This window comes from Quercus robur, chromosome 11 (assembly GCF_932294415.1).
Source record: "Quercus robur chromosome 11, dhQueRobu3.1, whole genome shotgun sequence".
NCBI lineage: Eukaryota > Viridiplantae > Streptophyta > Magnoliopsida > Fagales > Fagaceae > Quercus > Quercus robur.
In genome coordinates, this window is record NC_065544.1 from 11,631,788 (window position 1) to 11,652,422 (window position 20,635).

At 34.6% G+C, this 20,635-nt stretch overlaps 1 long non-coding RNA gene across 1 annotated transcript; it reads right to left on the reverse strand.

The window, feature by feature from the left end:
• Nucleotides 1-16,124: 16,124 nt before the first annotated feature.
• LOC126707310 (uncharacterized) lies at nt 16,125-19,092 on the reverse strand. Its single transcript, XR_007648897.1, has 2 exons — nt 18,335-19,092; nt 16,125-16,917 (listed from the first exon to the last, which is right to left on the reverse strand). It is a non-coding gene; the product is annotated as an uncharacterized LOC126707310 (long non-coding RNA).
• Nucleotides 19,093-20,635: the final 1,543 nt, after the last annotated feature.

Below are 20,635 nucleotides of genomic sequence, written 5' to 3' on the forward strand. Positions count from 1 at the left end.
ATGGTGGTTGTTGGTATCTAGCTCACCATAGAAGCTAGTAAACCTCCATTCATCATCTTTCCCTTTATTAACTATTGCATCAATTTGGTTGAGGGAATAAGTGTCCTCTGAAAAATCACAATCATCTCTCCAAAATATAGCCACTCCTCCTCCTCGACTCTCTCTAGAAACCTCTATCAAGCCTCCAAATTTATATCGCTCTCGAATTTCTTCTAACCTCGTTTTATTCAGCCATATTTCAGATAGGAACACGATTGAGGGAACTTGTGCCCAGATCATATCTCCAAGCTCTTATTCTATTTTTGGTCCAAATTAAATTTAATGAGGTGTCATAATGCTATTGGTTGAGGATAGAGCTTATGGTTTGGTTGCATGAACCCAATTTAATCCAAAATCAAAGCATTTATTAATTCCAAGCATAATGGCAGAATTGATCGATTGATAAATTAATTTTTTGACCTTGAGGACCATGAAAATTAGAAAATGAAGTCAAAATACAAAGAAAATCATATCAAAACTGAAACGGAAACATGTGAAACGAAAAAAGAAAATATACGGGAGGGTTAATGCTAATAAGCACTTGGGTTAGAACCTTCCAGATTTCCTTCATTTTTTATTCGACTTGCTCCCCACTCAGTTTGACTTTGATTCCTATGTTTTTTCTTCAGAAAATCTAGGTTGTTCTTAATCTTTGCATTATTAGGGTTTTTATTTTTTTATTTTTTTATAATTCATATAACATGTTCACATGCTCTTAGATTGGGGTTTTTCAATTCAAATAACATGTTCTCTTAGATTAGGGTTTATCCAATCACACACATATTCACCATGTTGTCTTTCAATTCTTGTGAAAATCTATCTATGCATGCCTAGAATAGGGTTTCATCATACTCTTGAATGCTTGTTTCAATATTTGCAATCACATGTTCTTGGATGTTATAAACTCTCGAAAGATATGATATGATCATTGGTCATCATAGTCTAGAAGACTGGTTTCACCTGGCAAGTTGGGTGTCTAACATCTTCCTAATTTTGTTACTTAGCCCTTGAACTTAGATCAAGGGTTAATAGATTATGCTTTTCCTTTAAATCTTCTTTTTCTAGATTGTAACTACAAATCAAAGCTTTGTGCTTTTGTTTTAAATTGTATCTAGGATCAATAAGAATGATGTACTTTTCAATTTGAATTTCTTATTTTTCCAATTAAATAAATGGTGACTCCATTATAAACCTTTGACCTAAGAGGGATAATAACATCAGTAGAACCTCCACTATCTCTTGAGAGGCAATAACATGTCTTCACACATTCGCGTAGGTTATGGCAAAATCTATTGAGAGGTTTGAGCCGAGAGCACAATCTCTCACGGGGTGTTGCTACTAGTAAGGATGGGAATTAATTTCACATTAGTGGTTTTTTCTTTTTCTTTTTTATTTTTTCTTTTTAGTAGATTCATTAAGCATCATGTTGAATGTTAAGTTCTTCAAAACATTATGCAACTTTATGAAGAAGCTTTTGGAAAAAAATTTGACTAAACAATACTTTTCTTTAGTAGTAATTTGGATAGGGATGTGGAAGTTCAAATCACCTCTATCATGGGGTTTAGCATTGTGAATGTTGCCTATCACCCAGGCTAGGTGTGCAAATCGATCAATCTCCCTCTTTGTGATTTGAACTCATTATCAACAGTAAGTCTAAGGGTACATTGATGCCTTTAAATAGAGGTAGGAAATGAGTTGTGTGCACGAACCGTCTCGCGCACTAGATCACATTATATGGTTTGTCCCCTTAGCTAAATGGACTAGGGACGGACCTAAGGGGGGGGGGGGGTGGGCAAAGGGGCTCTCCCCTCCACTCTCGGCCCAAAGAAAAAAAGGAAAAAAAATTTAGGCCCCCCTAGCCCAAAGAATTTTTTTTTAATGATTATATATATATATATATATATATATATATATTTCCCCTAGAGTTGTGCCCCACTCTTCTAAAAACTTAGACTCCCTCCCTTTTTATTAGCCTAGCCCAACTAGCAACTACCCAATTAAAAAACTTAACAAAAATAAAATTTTAGAATTTTAAAATAAAAAATCTCAGTCAGCCCAGTATTAGAGTACTAGTATTAGGTGTTCTAAATGCTAAATATTTAGTATTTAGAACACCAAATACCAAAAACATTTCAAATGCTATATTAAAGTAGCAATAGTAAGCTTTGGTTTGTGAAAATAAATAAATATCTATATATATATATATATATATTTTTTTTTTTTTTTTTGCAACAGTTGATGCTCTTAAGAAACAATATTATTTTATTTTATTTTTTTCTTTGTTGGTAAATGATTGCATCTTATGGTCCGTTTGTTTCAATTTAAAATATTAGCAAAGGTAAAATATTTTACTGAAAATATTTTCATTTTACAGTGTTTGGTTTGTATTCCTGAAAATGCAAAAAAAAATGTAGGTTTCAACAAAATGAAAGAATTTTAACAATCTCACAAAACCAAACCACCACCCAAACCACTACCAGATCAACAAAAACCCACCTACCACCACCCCGACACTCCATTGACCACTCAAATCCACAAATTGGAGAAAAAAAAAAAACAGAAAAAGAGGAAGGCCAAAGCCGGCCAACCACCCACCATAACCCACAAACTCAGTCCTCACCATGGCCCACAAACCATTCTAGCCACCCAAAAACTCAGCCATCAACCCATAAACATCCCAGCCACCCAAAAACGCAGCCACCCACTGCAACTCAAAAACCCAGCCACCCATCACAACCCATAAAACCAGCCAAAAGGCCCAAATCAATAAACCCATGTAGCGGTAAAAAAAACTAGATCTAAGAATCGGTGGGTGAGTTGATGAAGGTGGAGGTAGAGTTGGTGTGATGGAGGATATAAGAATCAGTGGAGTTCAGAGCTAGTGTATTGTCAGATCGAAAAAAGAATCGGTGGGTTTGAGTGATCGAACCAAACTCAGTTGGTGGAGGTGTGGAGGCGAGTTAGGCGACAATGGCGAAGGTGGAGCCGGCGATGAGAGCTGTTGGAGATGAGTGGCGTCAACGAAACTGAGAGTGGCTTGGTGGCTCTGGTTTGTGAGGAGGGAGAACTTGAGAGTGGAAAGGGAGAACTTGAAAGTGAGAAGGGAGAGAGCGTGAGAGGGACTGAAGTCTGAGGGAGTATAGGGGTAAAGGCTCCAAAACAAACGTAGAATATTTTACCAAAATTTTAAGTATAAAATATTTTACAAAAATTTGCTTGGTTAATTTGGTTGACTGGAAATATTTTACTTTTAACTAAATATTTTACTGCAAAACAAATGCAATAAAATGGAAAAATATTTTCTTGAAAATATTTTACGTCAAAATAAATGGAGCTTTAATATATTAAGAAATAATGATTTTGTGTATTGATCTTGGTTGATAGTTTGTTAGTACTATATAAATACCTATTTGGATTTTTTCTTCTTCTTATACTTCGCCCCCCCTACCTTGAAATCCTAGGTCCGTCTCTGATATCAGGGTGACTGGTGAGAATACTTGCGTTACTACAAATTATATACATCCCAACTAGGTTATGACAGTTCATGCAACTAGGTTATGTAATACATCCCAACTAGTTGCATGATTTGATACATCCCAACTAGGTCACGTATTCATGATTTGATACGTTTGCATGAAAAATGTCTAATGAATAGGCATAACCCGTTAACCAACCTAGATAACATAAACTTCTCAGAAAAAACCCTACATAACATAAATATATTAAAGAATGTTTAAGGGGTAGGGGTTATTAATGCATCCTCATATAATTCTGATTAGAACCAATGCATCCTCATATAATTCCGATTAGTACCTTCAGTCAAGCTCTTATTTAGCCTCTTTCTCATCAAGTATGTCCACTCTGATTTATTTATTATTATTTAAATGCCATGTTCATAACCTCATCAAATATAATTTATTAAATTGTTATTTCAAATGTTATATATCATCAATGTCATAATATAATGCCTACCATATTAGATTTGATGAGGTTATCACTCAACTTGTATATTTTTTTTTTTGGTACAAAAAAGAAATGATTATTAGGAGGGGCGACCAGTATACATAACATGGTTGAAGTTTATAATCTCATCAAATATAACATTTGGGTTATAATCTTTATATCGTGATTGATCTTATAAAAGTTCCAAGAAGTTTTATCGTTCAAAGTCTTAATTCTATTACAATGATTTTTCTAACAGCCATTACTATATGCACTTTACAAAAAAATATATGGTTGCTACGAACATTCGCATTGAAATATGGTGTAGGGTTATATATATAACATTGTTGATAATTACATATAAATATATACTATTTGCTGATTTGATAACATTCGAGTCTAGATGGATAGAGGTATACACCTTCTTCGTGATCCTTACTCTCCTCCATGATTTCATGTTTTCTTGTTATTCTTTTAGTCTTTACCATAATTTTTATTTGTTCTATTAATCAATTAATGTTTTACAGTTAGTGCACGTTTGGATACAGAGTTTGCGTTTGTGCACTCAGTGCGTTTTGTGTGGATCTCGTGCGCTATTCTTTTTTTTAGCAAAAACAACTTTAAAATTGGGTCCCATGACACTATTCACACATTTAAAAATTATTTTACTATAGTGTTTTCAGTTTTTAACAATAAGCGGTATCCAAATAGACCATTAATGTCTTGCATTATTTGATACATTTGTACTTCAAAATAAGGTTATGACATAAGTGGCGTTTGCCTAAATGATAGGCGTACATTTCTTTGAGAGTCGTGTATGCCAGATTACAATGGTGTATGCTGGTTCAAGGCGGATCAGATTGTTGGAATTTTTTTGTTTTGAGTTCGAGTTTGGTAAGGATTGGGTGTAGAACTCATGTTTTACACAATTCAATAAAAGATTATCACATTAGTTTTTTACTTAAAACTCAATACATCTCATCACACTTAATAACATCTTAATAAACTCTATGTTGGGTTGGATTTTAAAATAGGTATTAGAATTGATTGGGTGTGGCTGTGTTTATTCTTTAATATATTATAGGATAATGTGATATGCTGGGATTGAAGAATATACAACTTTTACACCACATCTTTAATCTCTTTTGTTTTTGTATGTTGTTCATTTTTTGGGAAATGCATCAATGGCATATGCCATTTTTGAGTGGCATACACCACCTTGAGCACAAGACTAAGGGTATGTTTAGTAAACTGTAATAGACACTGTAACATAATAATTATTTCTATGGTTTATCTATTCTTTAGTTTGGTTATATTTTTATTATAGGAAAAGGTCATTCCTTATGAATACCTATTCTTCAAAATGAGGATTAATTATTCATCTCTAAAAGAATTATAATAGTTATTCCTTGGTATGTGCAATAATTTCTAAATTTAATATATTTCCAAATAAACAAACTCTTCATATACACATAACAATTATAAAAATTCATAAAAAATAATTCATCTCTCTCTCAAATTAAATTTTTTTTTTTAAGGAAATATAATTGTATGAGTAAGATATTTCCTAAAATAAATCTTAAGTTTTATTCTGATGTTACAACTCACAAGAAATTTTTAGGTTTACCGGAAGGACTGTTGAAATGGTCCTCCCAATCAATGAAATAATATCACTTATGCAAATGTGTGAGTCAAATTTTTAATCAACACAGGAATTAAAAATAAAAATACAGTAGATGATATTACATTTACGTTTTATTGGTTAGAAGGACCACTTCATCAATCCTGCCAATAGACCTAATAATTTCTCCAACTCACATCCAACTTATAAATATGTTTAGTTATTTCATTACAACACATTTTATTCCTAGTAATAAATATTATAACTCCTTTTGTAATTTTCATTCAGTGTACCAAATGTGCCATAAATGTTGCTACTCCATTTTAAATTTGCAATAAATATTGTATAGTTTTCTTGAATTAAATTGTAATTATGTTATTTCTTGTATTCTTGTTTGTCTTACTTTATATAAATTAACAAAATAAAAACTTATAAAAGAAAATATCACCTCATTAATGAAACTTTATTTTCTTTCTTTTTTTAATTAGTATATTCATTAATTTGAGGGTTAATTAATAGGGGCAATAAATTAGAAAAGTCAGTTAAGGTCTTAAGGAAGGAGAAAGGCATTAAATGATAAAAGATTTTTCTAAAAAAATTAAATGTCATAAATATTTGAATTTAAAATTTAAATTTGAAAACTTAACAAGGGAAGTTTTTAATGAGATAAAATCCTTCCAAAATTGTGGTTAATTAAGTCTTGAGAGATTACCACCGTGCACCGTTGGTACAGTGGTCACTCCACAAGTATAAGTGCTTATGGGGTGTGGGGGGGCAAGGGCCGGTGTTCGGGGGTAAGGGCCGGGGTTCAAGTCTTCAGGAGGGAGTTTCACACACATATACACTTAGATTAAGTTAGAGTAGAAATTCTATCTTGTATAAAAAAAAATAATAATAAAACAAAGTCTTGAGAGATTAATTTAGAAAAAAATAATATTTTGGGTAAAATACTATTTTAAAAGATTCCTAAATTTTGTATAAAATACTATTTTTTTTTTTGCCCCTAAGCTTTAAAAGATTCTTTTTATATCCCTAAACTTTGTAACAAGTTTTTCCAATAGTTTAGAGACAAAAATAGAGATGAAAAAAAAAAAAAAAAAAAAACCATTGTTCAATAGTTTAGGTATGTAAAACAAACTTTTGGTAAAGTTTGTTTAGGGATGAAAGATGAACTTTTCAATAGTTTAGGGATGAAAAATGAACTTCTTAAAGTTTAGGGATGAAAAACAAACATTTGGTAAAGTTTAGGGACTACAAAATATTTTACCCTAATATTTTTCTCAATGATGATCGTGTAAGACTTAATGGTGGGAATGAATAAGAAATATTTTCAAGATATAATCTGTGGGGCCCAATAATTTGTGGCCCTGACCCATTTATTCATTGGGACCCAAGGCCCGAGCCGAGGAAGGTTATAGTCCAGGCTCGGTAATACAAGTACAAAATAGTCTTGGGACACAGCCGAGGACGATTCAGTCCTCGGCATGTCCGAGGTCTCACTGAAAGGAAGGGCAAAAAGGGTATAGGAGCAGCTTGGAAAAAAATCTAAAATATCTAGGTCAATAGAGAAGGATATGCTGGAAAGTATAACGACCAGGGAAAGCTGCCCTTACTGCCATTCAATACTCTGCACATGACAGAGCCATACTCTCCAGCTTTTACAATCACCCCCAACCACTCTAGATATGGGCTGATGGGACAAGTATCAGTCTTGGAAAAGTCGATCCTACACGTGGATGAAGGATAAGGAACACATGCTAGTATAAAAGGAAAAGTAAGCAATCCAGAGTGGGGGTTGGGAAAATGGCCAAAAACCAGAGCCTCCTAGCCCGCCTCCAGGAGAAAGACTCCTAGGGCAAACACGATTTAACTATGTATGAACACCACAAAAAACCACCGTCTGGTGACCAAGGCCTAGCCTTTCAAACCCACGCTCTATAAATGATATTGTTTGGGCCTTTTTACGTACGAACCCAACACTGTTACGGGTCGTTACAAATCGTGTCCTCACAATTGGCGCTGTCTGTGGGGAGGACTTGTGTGTTGGCATAGGCGGTAGGTCGAGACAGTTCCCTTGTCATTTCTAACAGCCGGTTGTAGTGTTCTAGCGTAAAGTTCCACTAGGGGCTATGTTTCTTTACTAGGGGCTACGCTTCGTAGCGTCAGCCGCACGGATGGTTCTAGGGGCTTGGCCGAGGAGCTAATTTCCCTAAAACCAGGGTCTCATGCCATAGCCGAGGGGTTAATTCCCCCAACTACTTAGAAGAAAAACTGAGTTTTGGACAGAACCAAGGTATTGCATGGTCCTCGGACTCAAACCTATGGGGAAACCAACTACTTAGAGGAAAAACTGAGTTTTGGACAGAACCAAGGTATTGCATGGTTTTCGGACTCAAACCTTATGAGAAAACCAACTACTTAGAAGAAAAACTGAGTTTTGGACAGAACCAAGGTATTGCATGGTCCTCGGACTCAAACCTATGGGGAAACCAACTACTTATAAGAAAAACTGAGTTTTGGACAGAACCAAGGTATTGCATGGTCCTCGGACTCAAACCTATGGGGAAACCAACTACTTAGAAGAAAAACTGAGTTTTGGACAGAACCAAGGTATTGCATGGTCCTCGGACTCAAACCTATGGGGAAACCAACTACTTAGAAGAAAACTGGGTTTTGGACAGAACCAAGGTATTGCATGGTCCTCGGACTCAAACCTATGGGGAAACCAACTACTTAGAAGAAAAACTGGGTTTTGGACAGAATCAAGGTATTGCATGGTCCTCGGACTCAAACCTATGGGGAAACCAACTACTTAGAAGAAAAACTGAGTTTTGGACAGAACCAAGGTATTGCATGGTCCTCGGACCCAAACCTATGGGGAAACCAACTACTTAGAAGAAAAACTGAGTTTTGGACAGAACCAAGGTATTGCATGGTCCTCGGACCCAAACCTATGGGGAAACCAACTACTTAGAAGAAAAACTGAGTTTTGGACAGAACCAAGGTATTGCATGGTCCTCGGACCCAAACCTATGGAAATGTTAGTTACTTAATAAAAATTCTAAGTTGCTCAATCCTCGGATCAAATACCAGAAGAGGTTAAAGCTATGAAAGTTATTAAGAAGATGGTGAAACACCTTATTACTCAGCAACCTATAGGGGCTGTTCATTTTTGGGTTATATGTCTTCGGATGATTACCTCCTACACCGCACCAAACATTCAGCTGTCATCTCGGTTATTTTGGGGTAAGTGTTGCTTTCTCAGGTCGGCATTATTGTGCCAAACAACTCTATTAAGTTTATAATAATATTTTCCTTAGCAAGGGTTTCGACCCTAAATGTCATTTGTTCAAGTTGGCATTATTGTGCCGAACAGCACTCGTAAGTTCATGATAACGCCTTTTTTCTTGGTAAGGGATTTCGTCCCTAAGTATTGTTTTCTCAGGTCGACGTTATTGTGCCAGACAGCCCTAATAAGCTCATCATAATATCTTTTCCTTTTCTTCTTAATAAGGATTTCAACCCTAAGTATCATTTGTTCGATTCGGTATATTAAGTCGGATAGTTTCAATAAGCACAGAGCAAGATCTTTTTATTAACTGGGATTTTGGCCCTAAGCATTGTTCAAAGTATAGAAATAAAAAAGAAGTCGCAAAGTAGCGCGTCTATTCACGACATATCCATTCCAAAAAGAAGAGATAGAACATACGAAATAAAGCAATGATGATTTTTATTAATATAAAGGGGTATTACAGTGTACAAAGAAGGGCTTAAACAAGCCTATATAGAAAACGAGTTACTAAAACAGTAGAAAAAAAAACAAACGAACAGCCAGAAATCTTTTTAAGCTCTGCTCCCAAGTCTTTCCAAACTCTGCTCCATTAGCATCCATATCGAGAGGAGGACCTTCCTCAGTGGGAGAGGAGAAGAAGAGGAAGAAGGAAAAGCACCAGGATGGATCTGGTGGTGGAAAGAAGAAGAAAGAGAGGCAAAAGGAGGCACCAGTGAAGGAAGAGAGGAAGAAGCAGGGATACTTTGTCCCTGCGTCAGTCCTAACTCTTAACACGCTGGTGCCATGTTAGCTATACTCATAAGAGAGCGGCTGGTACTGATAATGGGTGACCCCAGCTCAGTCGCGCCAAAAGTTTGACGCGACGAGCCCCTGCTTCGGATTTTGGCTGAAAGGAGGGTAAGAAGGATCTTGAGTCTCTGCCATCCCTGCCCTGACCGAGCCATTTTGAGCTTCATAAGAACATGGTATTTCTGGGAAGGGTATGGTTCCTTCATTACTTACTCCTATCTCGAACGTATCACAAGTTAAGATGTAACTAGCGGATAAAGTAAACTCTGGAGGAGGCTAAGGGTTTCAGATTTCAGAAGGATTAAAAGGGTCTCTGTACAAGAGAAATAACCTCTTGCTTTTCTTCTTATATGAAGGGCAAAACGGAAGGTATTTAATCTGTCCAGATTTCCAAGAAAATCTGTAAACGAGAAAATACCCGTTCCACTTTCCCACACCGTCAATAACCGTCGAATTTAAATGGTCTCATAAAGGGAAATCATTAAAGGCGCGTTTTGAATAATCAAACGGTAGAAACGCATTGTGAATGAATTTAGAGGAATGTCTCGTAGCCCGGTATGTTTCCTGGGTAGATGAAGAGACACCAACATTAATGAAGGACAGAGTTAAACAAGTCGTAATAAAGGCTTGACATTACCAAAAACCTCCTCTCCAACCAAGAGGTCGGACAACAGGATTTTGAGAGGCTATTGTGGGGCCTAATAATTTGTGGCCCTGACCCATTTATTCATTGGGGCCCAAGGCCCGAGCCGAGGAAGGATATAGCTCAGGCTCGGTAATACAAGTACAAAATAGTCTTGGGACACAGCCGAGGACGATTCAGTCCTCGGCATGTCTGAGGTCTCACTGAAAGGAAGGGCAAAAACGGTATAGGAGCAGCTTGGAAAAAAATCTAAAATATCTAGGTCAATAGAGAAGGATACGCTGGAAAGTATAACGACCAGGGAAAGCTGCCCTTACTGCCATTCAATACTCTGCACATGACAGAGCTATACTCTCCAGCTTTTACAACCACCCCCAACCACTCTGGATATGGGCTGATGGGACAAGTATCAGTCTTGGAAAAGTCGATCCTACACGTGGACGAAGGATAAGGAACACATGCTAGTATAAAAGGAAAAGTAAGCAATCCAGAGTGGGGGCTGGGAAAAATGGCCAAAAACCAGAGCCTCCCAGCCCGCCTCCAGGAGAAAGACTCCTAGAGCGAACACGATTTAACTATGTATGAACACCACGAAAAACCACCGTCTGGTGACCAAGGCCTAGCCTTTTAAACCCACGCTCTATAAATGATATTGTTTGAGCCTTTTTACGTACGAACCCAACACTGTTACGAGTCATTACAAATCGTATCCTCACATAATCAATTAAGTTTAATGATACTTCTCAAAATGCAATCAATTAAACTTAAATGATTACATTAATGGTGAACCATTCTCATTATGTGATCTAATTAATCTTCAATGATTGAATTAAATCATATTTGAATTCAAGATTAAAAGTCAAGTGATTCTCAAAAAAAAAAAAAAAAAAAGAAGATTAAAAGTCAAATAAGAAACCATTAGAGATCATTCCCTTCCTAAAACTATGAAGTTTGAATTTAAATAAGATTATCATTAAAGAATATTAACCATCTTTACTAAATCAGTAGCACAGTCAAAATATAATATTGAGTTTAACTTGGGAAAATATTTGAGACTAGATGAAGACATCTATTCAATTAAACATTCCCTTGGATAAGACTTAATAATTAATTTAGATTAAAGAGACAACTCTTTGATTGATACTCACATGGTAGGATGTTCACATGCTTGGATGTCGTTTACATGTTTGATTGTAAGCATGCTTGGTATTTCATATGCCTCTAGTCTTAACATGTTGGATGGTTTACTTTCGGAATTGCCTTAGATTGACTATTAATTTACTATATGCTATAGTCGGACCCTAGGATTAGAATGTGAGTGGGTGTTCATTAAGGCCCATTAGGTAAGGTCATTTGTCCACAACCCAATAACATCAATGAGGGCTAGCAATGGTTGAGCCTTCTGGGATGCCTAACCTCTTTTCAAGACTATACCCTAACTCATGACTTAGTTTGAGCCAGTTAACCCTTTATCGATGGAGTAAAAATGATTCCTAAACCTATAATCAGGTTGCAACTTGTAGACACCTCATTCTGTACCCATTAATAACCTTTGGTCCTTAGCCCTAATGATGAACTTGACACATGTCAACCAAGGGTAATTAAAGAGTTCACAATAGTTTGGAAGTAGTCACAACTCAAAAGTGCTCAAATTGTTTTGAAAATGATGCTGAAAAATGACATTTGCTCACTATTTTGACCGTAACTTTTGATTCACAAAGAATTTTTTAGTGAGATTTGTTTCATTGGAAAACAGATATCTTGGGCTTCAATTTGAACATAAATTTGCACGTTTTGTATTTATATAGAATGGGTTATAACCGTTTGAAGTTGGGCCAACAATGCAGTCGAAATTAGAATTTTTGGGAAGTATGTGTACGCATGGGTTAAGCATGCATACACATGCCTAGAACCTACGTACGTGAGCTCGTTCCCAAACCTTCAAAACTTGATTTTTTTGGCCCCCAAAATATCATCCTTTGATGGGGTCAGCCCCTAAACCCTTGGAAATGTTTAAAAACCTCTAAAAAGCCCCAAACACCCTAGTTTTAATGTATAAATACTCACATTATGTCTCAAATCTAAACCCTAGCTAGAAAGAATGCCTCCACCTTTTCTAAACCCTATTCTCTCTTTTCAAAACTAAAACATAGAAGCTAGCACATTTTTTGACATGTTTCAAAACCTTTTTCTAGTAGTTTACTTAGGCATAAACTAGTTTTCAAGATTATTTTCAAAACCTTTTCAATATAATTTGTTCTTGAGTTGTGATTAACATAAACTATTGTGTTTTTTAATTCCTTTGTTTCCTCAATCTAATATTTAGGTTGTAAGCACTGAGGGGTTAGTTGAACAAACTCTAATTTTGTGATCCTAAAGTAAGGTGAGTCTTCTTTTCATGATTTCTCAATTGGCTAACTAGGAATTGCATGAATCTCTTTTTTGAGTTTATTTATAAGATTGTTCTTGTTTATGTTTAATGATTATGATGTTTTCTTAATGTTGTTAAATCTGACATTGTGATTTAATTTGCTTTGTGTTTAGTATTTTCTTTTGTTCACGCCTCTAGATTTCAAGTTAATATGTTCTAACATATAGAAATATTCACATATTCTTTGTTTGATTTTTGTAATATTTAATTGGTGCATGTTAATCTAACCATGATGTAATTATTTATTTATTCTAGTGTTTATCTTGTTATTCTCTTTGATTTAAACTCAAGTATGCATATATTTGATTAAATAAAAATGTGATTTTACAGTTTCCATGCTAAGGATACGTACGCATACTTGAGTATGCGAGTGCATGTTTTAATTCGAACATGTGTATGCATCTTTAAGTATGCGTACACACCTTGGACCCAGATTTGGGCAAAATCTTGTTTTTATTTATTTTAATTGTTTTCCATGTGTTCATTGATTCTGTTTGACTTTATTTAGGTTAATTATTCATGTTTATTTGTTTTACATGTTTGTTTTAGTCATCTTTCCATGTTAGGTCTATTTTGTAGTCTTTCCTTGCATGTTTGATTTGATGTTATCATTTCCTTTTTATAATAATCTTTTTGATTTGTTTTAATGTGTTTCCTTTTTATATTGTGATGCAATATTTAACATGTTGTGTGTGTTATTTTATTTAAGTGCATGATGTATGTTTAGGTTAAAGATTAGGGCTCTCTTAATAAACTCTTTAATTAAATATGTCCTAACAACACATAATGGAGGCCGGCCAACAAGCTGGGCAGTCTTGGGTGCCTAATACATTCCTAGTCGTACCCAAACTCTGGACCTATAATCTAGTATACAGACCTATGCATGTAAGTAAGTGGCCCAATTTGGTTCCTGAACCTAAACCAGGTGGCGACTCCCAAATCCCTCACCTCCAGTCCATTCTAGGGACGGACTCAGGATTTTAAGCTAGCGAGGGCTGGAAAAAAAAAAAAAAAAAAACCAAATAGGCATCAATATAGTATTAAAAAATTATAAATACTTAATATTGTTATTTCTAAATATATTAAGATGTAATCATTTACCACCAAAGGTAAAAAAGAAAAAAATAATAATTTTTTTTTTAATACTAGGATGGCTAGGATTTTTTTTTTTTTTGGTTGAAGTTAGAGCATTCACAGTGATGGTACTAAAAATTTTAGCTTTTAACACCTCAAAAAACTACTTTATCTATTTTACCATATTATTTTACAATACACCAAATATTAAATGTTCTATTTTTTTATCACTTCATTTAAAATAATATAAACAACTCATTAAAATAATAAAGTAAAAGAGAGAATTTGAGTTTTTTAATTGAAGGAAGATATATAATCTTAATAAAATATTATATTTTATTTTTAACAAATTGCTATAGTTTTATACCAGTTTACTGTAATTGCAAAAAATTTAGCTTTAACTTTTCTAATAACACATGATTTTTTGGTTCTTTGGTGGTAAAATTGTTTTTATTATTATTATTATTATTTTTTTTTTGCTAAAATACAATCATCATTGCGACTGTTTTTATTGTTTTTGTTAAGTTTTTTGGTTGGATAGTTCTTATTTGAGTGAGGCTAGCTAGGCTTATTGAGGAGAAAGGGGGCCAAAAGTTTTGGGAGTGGACCAACTACTAAAATGAAATATATAATAACCAAAAAAAAAAAAAAAATGGACCCAGGTGGGGGCTGTTGGGCCCCCACCCGGGTCGGTCCTTGATGTTAGAGGTTAATTCATAATCTCCTAGTATTGCCTTTTATGGTTCCTTAATGCCAAATATTTCCAACAACTTTTCTAGAAAATAACAACCCCTCAACCCCCCCCCCCCCCCCCCTCCCATCCAAAAAAAAAAAAAAAAAAACCTCAACCTATGCTTAGAAAAGTATTTTGAGAGAGAAAAAAAATCAACATCAAAGAAGAGTTCTACCTGAGGATGCCAAGGTAAGTGCATTGATAAATCTGGTCATTAGGTGATGGGATCACTCACTCATAGAATTTTAACTTAATTTTAAAAATAGAAGTATTATTAAATATATTGTCATACTTTTGAGTTAGTATTATTAAATTATTTTATATATATATATATACATACATTTTTTTTACAAGATAGAAATTCTATTCTAACCTAATCTAAGTGTATATGTGTGTGAAACTCCCTCTTAGAGACTTGAACCCCGGCCCTTATCACCCACATCTTACAAACACTTATACTTGTGACGTGACCATCGCACTAAGGGTGTGCAGTGTTATTTGAATATCTTATATTGAAGTTAATATTCTAATTTCATCTATGGATAACCATATATTGATTTTCTTATATACAATTTTTACTTGTTTTAAATATATATATATATATATATATTTATATAGTTATCTTAGTTAACAATACATACCAGTTGGTATGGGTAAGGTATTCATTACCTTGATTGAAAATTTACTATTTAGGCTCTCCCAAATGTGGGCTGTAAGAAATGAACTAATATGGGATGAGTTTAAGTTTTGAAAATAATATAGCAAGTTTTAAGTTCCGATTGGTTGTAAGAGTGGAAAAGTGGGAGGGTGGAAAATTGTGGGAGGATGGAAAAGTGGGAGGATAGAAAATATTTGGTTTTCCCTCATGTGTTTGGTTGGAGGGGTGGAAAAGTGAGAGGGTGGAAAACTCTTTTGTTTGGTCGGAGAGAAAAAGGGAATGATGGAAAATGTAATTTATATAAATTGACTATTATACCCTTATTACATAATAGGTAAGAAATAGATTTATTTGTACTTATTAAATAATATTAAATTTACCACATCATATATATAAATTTATATTATTATAATGTAAAAATTACAATAATGTACACATAAATTTAATTGGGCAAAAGATTTTGTAACTAGCAAGAGGTCATGACATGAATGCACCTGGACAAATGTAAAAACTACATTCAACCCACAAAATGTGGTCAGCAGAGAGGAATTTAGCAAACTTTTGTGGGCAAAAGATTTTGTAACCATTCAACTTGGTCATCAATTGGGCAAACATTTTTTACATTCAGCCCACAAAAACGTGGTTAACAAAGAGGAATTTAGCAAACTTTTGTGGGTAAAAGATTTTGTAACCATTCAACGTGGTCAGCAACTGGGCAAACATGAATGCTTCTGGGGAACACACCATTCAACCAATATTTAAACTTTCTTTACTCGGGCAACAAAACTCACTATTCAATAAATATTTATAAATTCTTTACCTGTTTCAAACTAAATTTATCAACACACTATATATATATATATATATATATATTCTTCCACTTCGTGGTCAGAGCAATCATGTTGAACATGAAATGATATTAATTTCATTCATCCATAGCACAGTGCAAGTAAAAATATACATTATCTTCTAGTATCTTAACCGAAATACAAAGTCATCAAATATTACTAATTATGTAATATACTACATTCAGCTCACAAAAGTTAGCAAATCAAAAGTTAGCAAAATGTTAAGTTGCATTGTTTAGCATTATGCAACTTAGCTACTACCAAAAGTCAGTTAACAATTATCCAACCACTAAGGTTCCTTAGCATACATCATCTTCAATAAAATTTGTCGGCGTAACTCACTAGTTGGAACACCAAAATATGCTCTCATTTTGGCTGGATCCTTAATTAAGAAGAGCATAGCATCAAGTTGCACATCTGTCGGTATTCTTATTTTCACTAATTCAGAAAATACTTCATCCACAGAGTAACAACGTGGACGTTCTCTCTCCATGATAGCAAGTCCCTCCTTAACAATCTCATGTCCTTGCATCATAATAGCAAGTCCCTCCTTAGCAATCTCATTTCCTTGCCTTATACTTGCTGCCACATTATCAATTCCGGATTGCAAAATTTTCATTTGCTTTTCAAGCATTTCAACCATTTGAGGTGTTTTCTTCTCCTTCTTGGACGATGTCTCACATGAGTAGGAAGGAGAGACCATTGGAGAATATGAATCTACATTTGGCATGCTAAACTCATCAAAGCAATCAGTATTTTCTTCCAAATTTACACTATCCTCTCTTTCCTTTTCTCATCGATGAACTTTCTCCTTTGCACTTATACAACCTTCACCATTTGCCCTATCCTTGAAAAAGAAATCAAACAGCTTCTCATAATGTTGAATTAGAGTTCTTTTCCATTTTTTAGCATTTGAGTTTGCCTATAAGAATACAATACACACTTACTTGTATTATTATTATTACAATAAAGTACCAACAAAATGTATCAACTTGATCTAAAAAAACATTTCACAATATCAAAATAAATATAACTAACCTCTATTAAAGGTTCCCACACTTTATCTTTTACCTCAAAAAGTCCAGTAATTTGTTCAATTCATGAATATTCCTTAATTGATATTGACAATTTTCCTCCCAACTCTTACTCAAATCTTCTGGTGGACTATTATCCTAATTAGTTGGATTATTCATCTACCAAATATCCATCACAAGTAAGAAATAATCAACACATTGGTCATAATAATTACTAATTAAAGCACCTTACCCTTGTTTTTTTGTTCTTATCATCCCAAACATAACTAGCAAAGAAACACTATAAAAAAAACTAATATACATAACTAATCATGTAAGAAATTATGTCAACCTCAAGTTCTTAATCTGAGACAAATTATTGGTAGGGAATGTTAGCCAACCATGTACATTATAGATAACAGACAAAGAACTCATGTTGCTAATATTATTGGAGTAAATTTCAACATTGAACCTTATTGGTACAATGTAAAAGGAATAGTGGAAACTGTGGAGAGGGGTAAGTTTGCTATTATCATTACACACAAAGCCCAAAATTGCATTTTGAGAATACCTTGGTTCAAAAGCTTAACCACATATATTAAGCTATTTTAAACTTCAATAAACACTAACAAACTCTACTAAACTTGGATGAAAATTAACGTGGATAGTAAACAATACCATCTATATTTGAAACTACAAAAGCTAAATATAGACATTCCTAAACTTCAGGTAAACTAATCAAACACTCCTTATAACAGGAGAATGGAATATATCTGTAACATGTTCCTAATTAAAATCAATAAAAAAAAAAAATAACGAAAACGTATGACATGCTTCATACCTGATACAGAGTATTTTCATGTTAAATTACCAAACACTACTCTAGGGTCCGTATTAATCAAGAAAACATGAGAAGTTATGATATGTTTCAGCAAAACACAACCACTAATAAATCAAAACCTTACACCAACAGATTCTAACAATCACAACTAATACCAAACAATAAAATCCAACCTCATCAAAGCACATGAACCTCTCTCTTTCACACAGAATACATGGATTCTTTATATGCATAGATTCAATAATCCCAAATGCGTTTACAAAAAGTAAGAAATAGATAATAAAAATAGCACAATGGTGTGTGTATTAAAGGAAAACAAATTAAAAAAGATATATAGGAGAAAGATTCTGGGAAGAACAGAATAAAAAAAAAAAAAAATCAAATAGCAAAAAAAGTGGAGAAGGTCATACCTATCTTGACTGGAGAGGAAATCAAAAGACCCCTTGGCAAAACAAACGGAAACTAATGAGGACATGGTAGATAAACAAAAGTGAAAAAAAAAAAAAAAAATTGAATGTCATGTGAAACCAAAAAATCAACAAGAAACAATAGATTAATAAGGAGTATAAGGATGAGAAGAGGCAAAAGTCATCAGGTCATGAATGAGGGGTAGGTGAGAGGGTATTTGTGTAAAAGTGCTTTCACAGCACTTTTCTCTCCACATTTTCCTCCTGATTTAGGAGGATAAAAAAAGTGGACTCGAGAGGAAAAACTTTCTCCCTTGTTTTTTATCTCTCCTATTTTCTTTTCCTAACCAAACAGTGGAAAACAACATTTTTCACCCTATTTTCTTCTCTCTATTTTCCATCCTCTCTGTTTTCACCACAACCAAACACACCCTTAAGTTTTGAGGAAATAAGAGAATTGTTGGGGGACTAGGGCTAATAATATGTAATGTGGAAGGACAAGTTATTGTTGCTATGTTCTACAAAGATGCACTTCAATTGTATGTAAATGCTGTTCTACGAAAGTTGTGTTTTGTAAGAGACTTAGAGCATTTGCATCCAATTTCTTCAAAAATTCCATTTTACCATCTCAAAAGCTACTTTATTAATTATACCATACCATTTTACAACACACCCAACATCCCAACTTTTATTTTCCTATTCAACTCATTAAAATAATATATACTACCTAATAAAATAATATAATCCAATCTCTCTCTCTCTCTCTCTCTCTCTCTCTCTCTCTCTCCATCACTCTGTTTATCTTTTCCTCACTATCTCTCTCTTTCAACCACCCATCACCACCACCTCTGCCACAAGAAACCCACCACCACCGTGAAAAAAACCCATAAAATCCACCACCACCTCCACAAAACCCACAAAACTACCGCTAAAAAATCCACCAAACACTACAACCACAACCACATCCACAATGAGAATCAAACCCATAGGACAAAATCATACCCAAGTTAGCAACCAACAACCACCTACCAGACCCACCAAGGAAACCCACCAGAGGCATCACCACGGCAACAACCCATCCTACCACCACCATGCACAGAAATCCACACAAAAATCAAAGCAAAAATCCACACAACTTAAACCTACCTATGCCACCACAACCAGAGACACCACCACAGCAACAACACACTAACCACCACCATGCACAGAAACCCACAAAAAATCAAAGAAAAATCCAAACAATTGAAACCCACCTCTGCTACAGTGAACCCACCCTATTTGAACCCACCACTACAACCCAAAACCCACCCCATTAGAACCCATCTCTACCACCATTAAACCCACATCTGCCATCGTGAACCCACCCCATCAGAACCCACCTAAAACTGAAACCTACCCATAGCAAACCCCATCAAAACCCACCCAAAATCAAATCCATTCCAAAAATCCAACCCAAACCCATCGGAACCCAGCCATAACCATGGTTATCCAGACACCACGGCCACCGTTACCCAACATCGGAACCCAACACCACCACCACTGTTACTTAACCACAACCACAGTTCCACCACGGCTCCAAGATCTCCACGCCTCCACCATAGAAGGTGATCTCCATGCCTCCATCGCTGTTGTCTCGATGCTGATTTGAGAGAAAGGAAGGAAGCTTGAGATGGTTTTAGGTTTGAAGAAGAGAGAGCAGAAAGAAAGAGAGAAAAGGAAGAGAGAGAAAGATAATGAAATAATGAGACAGAGAAGGAGGAGAGAGAAGACAAATCAAACATTTAAAAAAAAAATTATTATACAATTGTGCAACAATACCATCTTACATTTAGGATGATACTGTAACACAATTGCAAATTTTTTTTACAATTGCAGGATTGGGTAATGGGACCTTTTGGTGTTTAGATGCTAAAATATACCCACATATGCCATTTGAGAGTCCGAATACTAATGATAGAAGGGAACTGTGCTGATCTTTTTATTGCTCTAAATCAAAACTGTCTCACTTTGACCTTGGCGTCTTGATTATAAAAGTGAAGTTATACTAATGCTATTTGTAACCACGTTTTTCATGATTTGGCAAAAGAAGCTTCTACTGAGATGTCACACACAGTTTTGGGAGGACTGTCCTATTTTTCTCCTACTTTCTCTAACAAAAAAGAAGAAGAAAAAATATTTGAATTGATATCCTTTCTTTTCAAAAAGGAAGCCTAAAATTGTGAATCAAATGTTAGAGCAACCACATCAGCATGTGTAAAGTCTTGCAAAATAGAAAAAGTTACCCATTTACACATTTTGACCCAA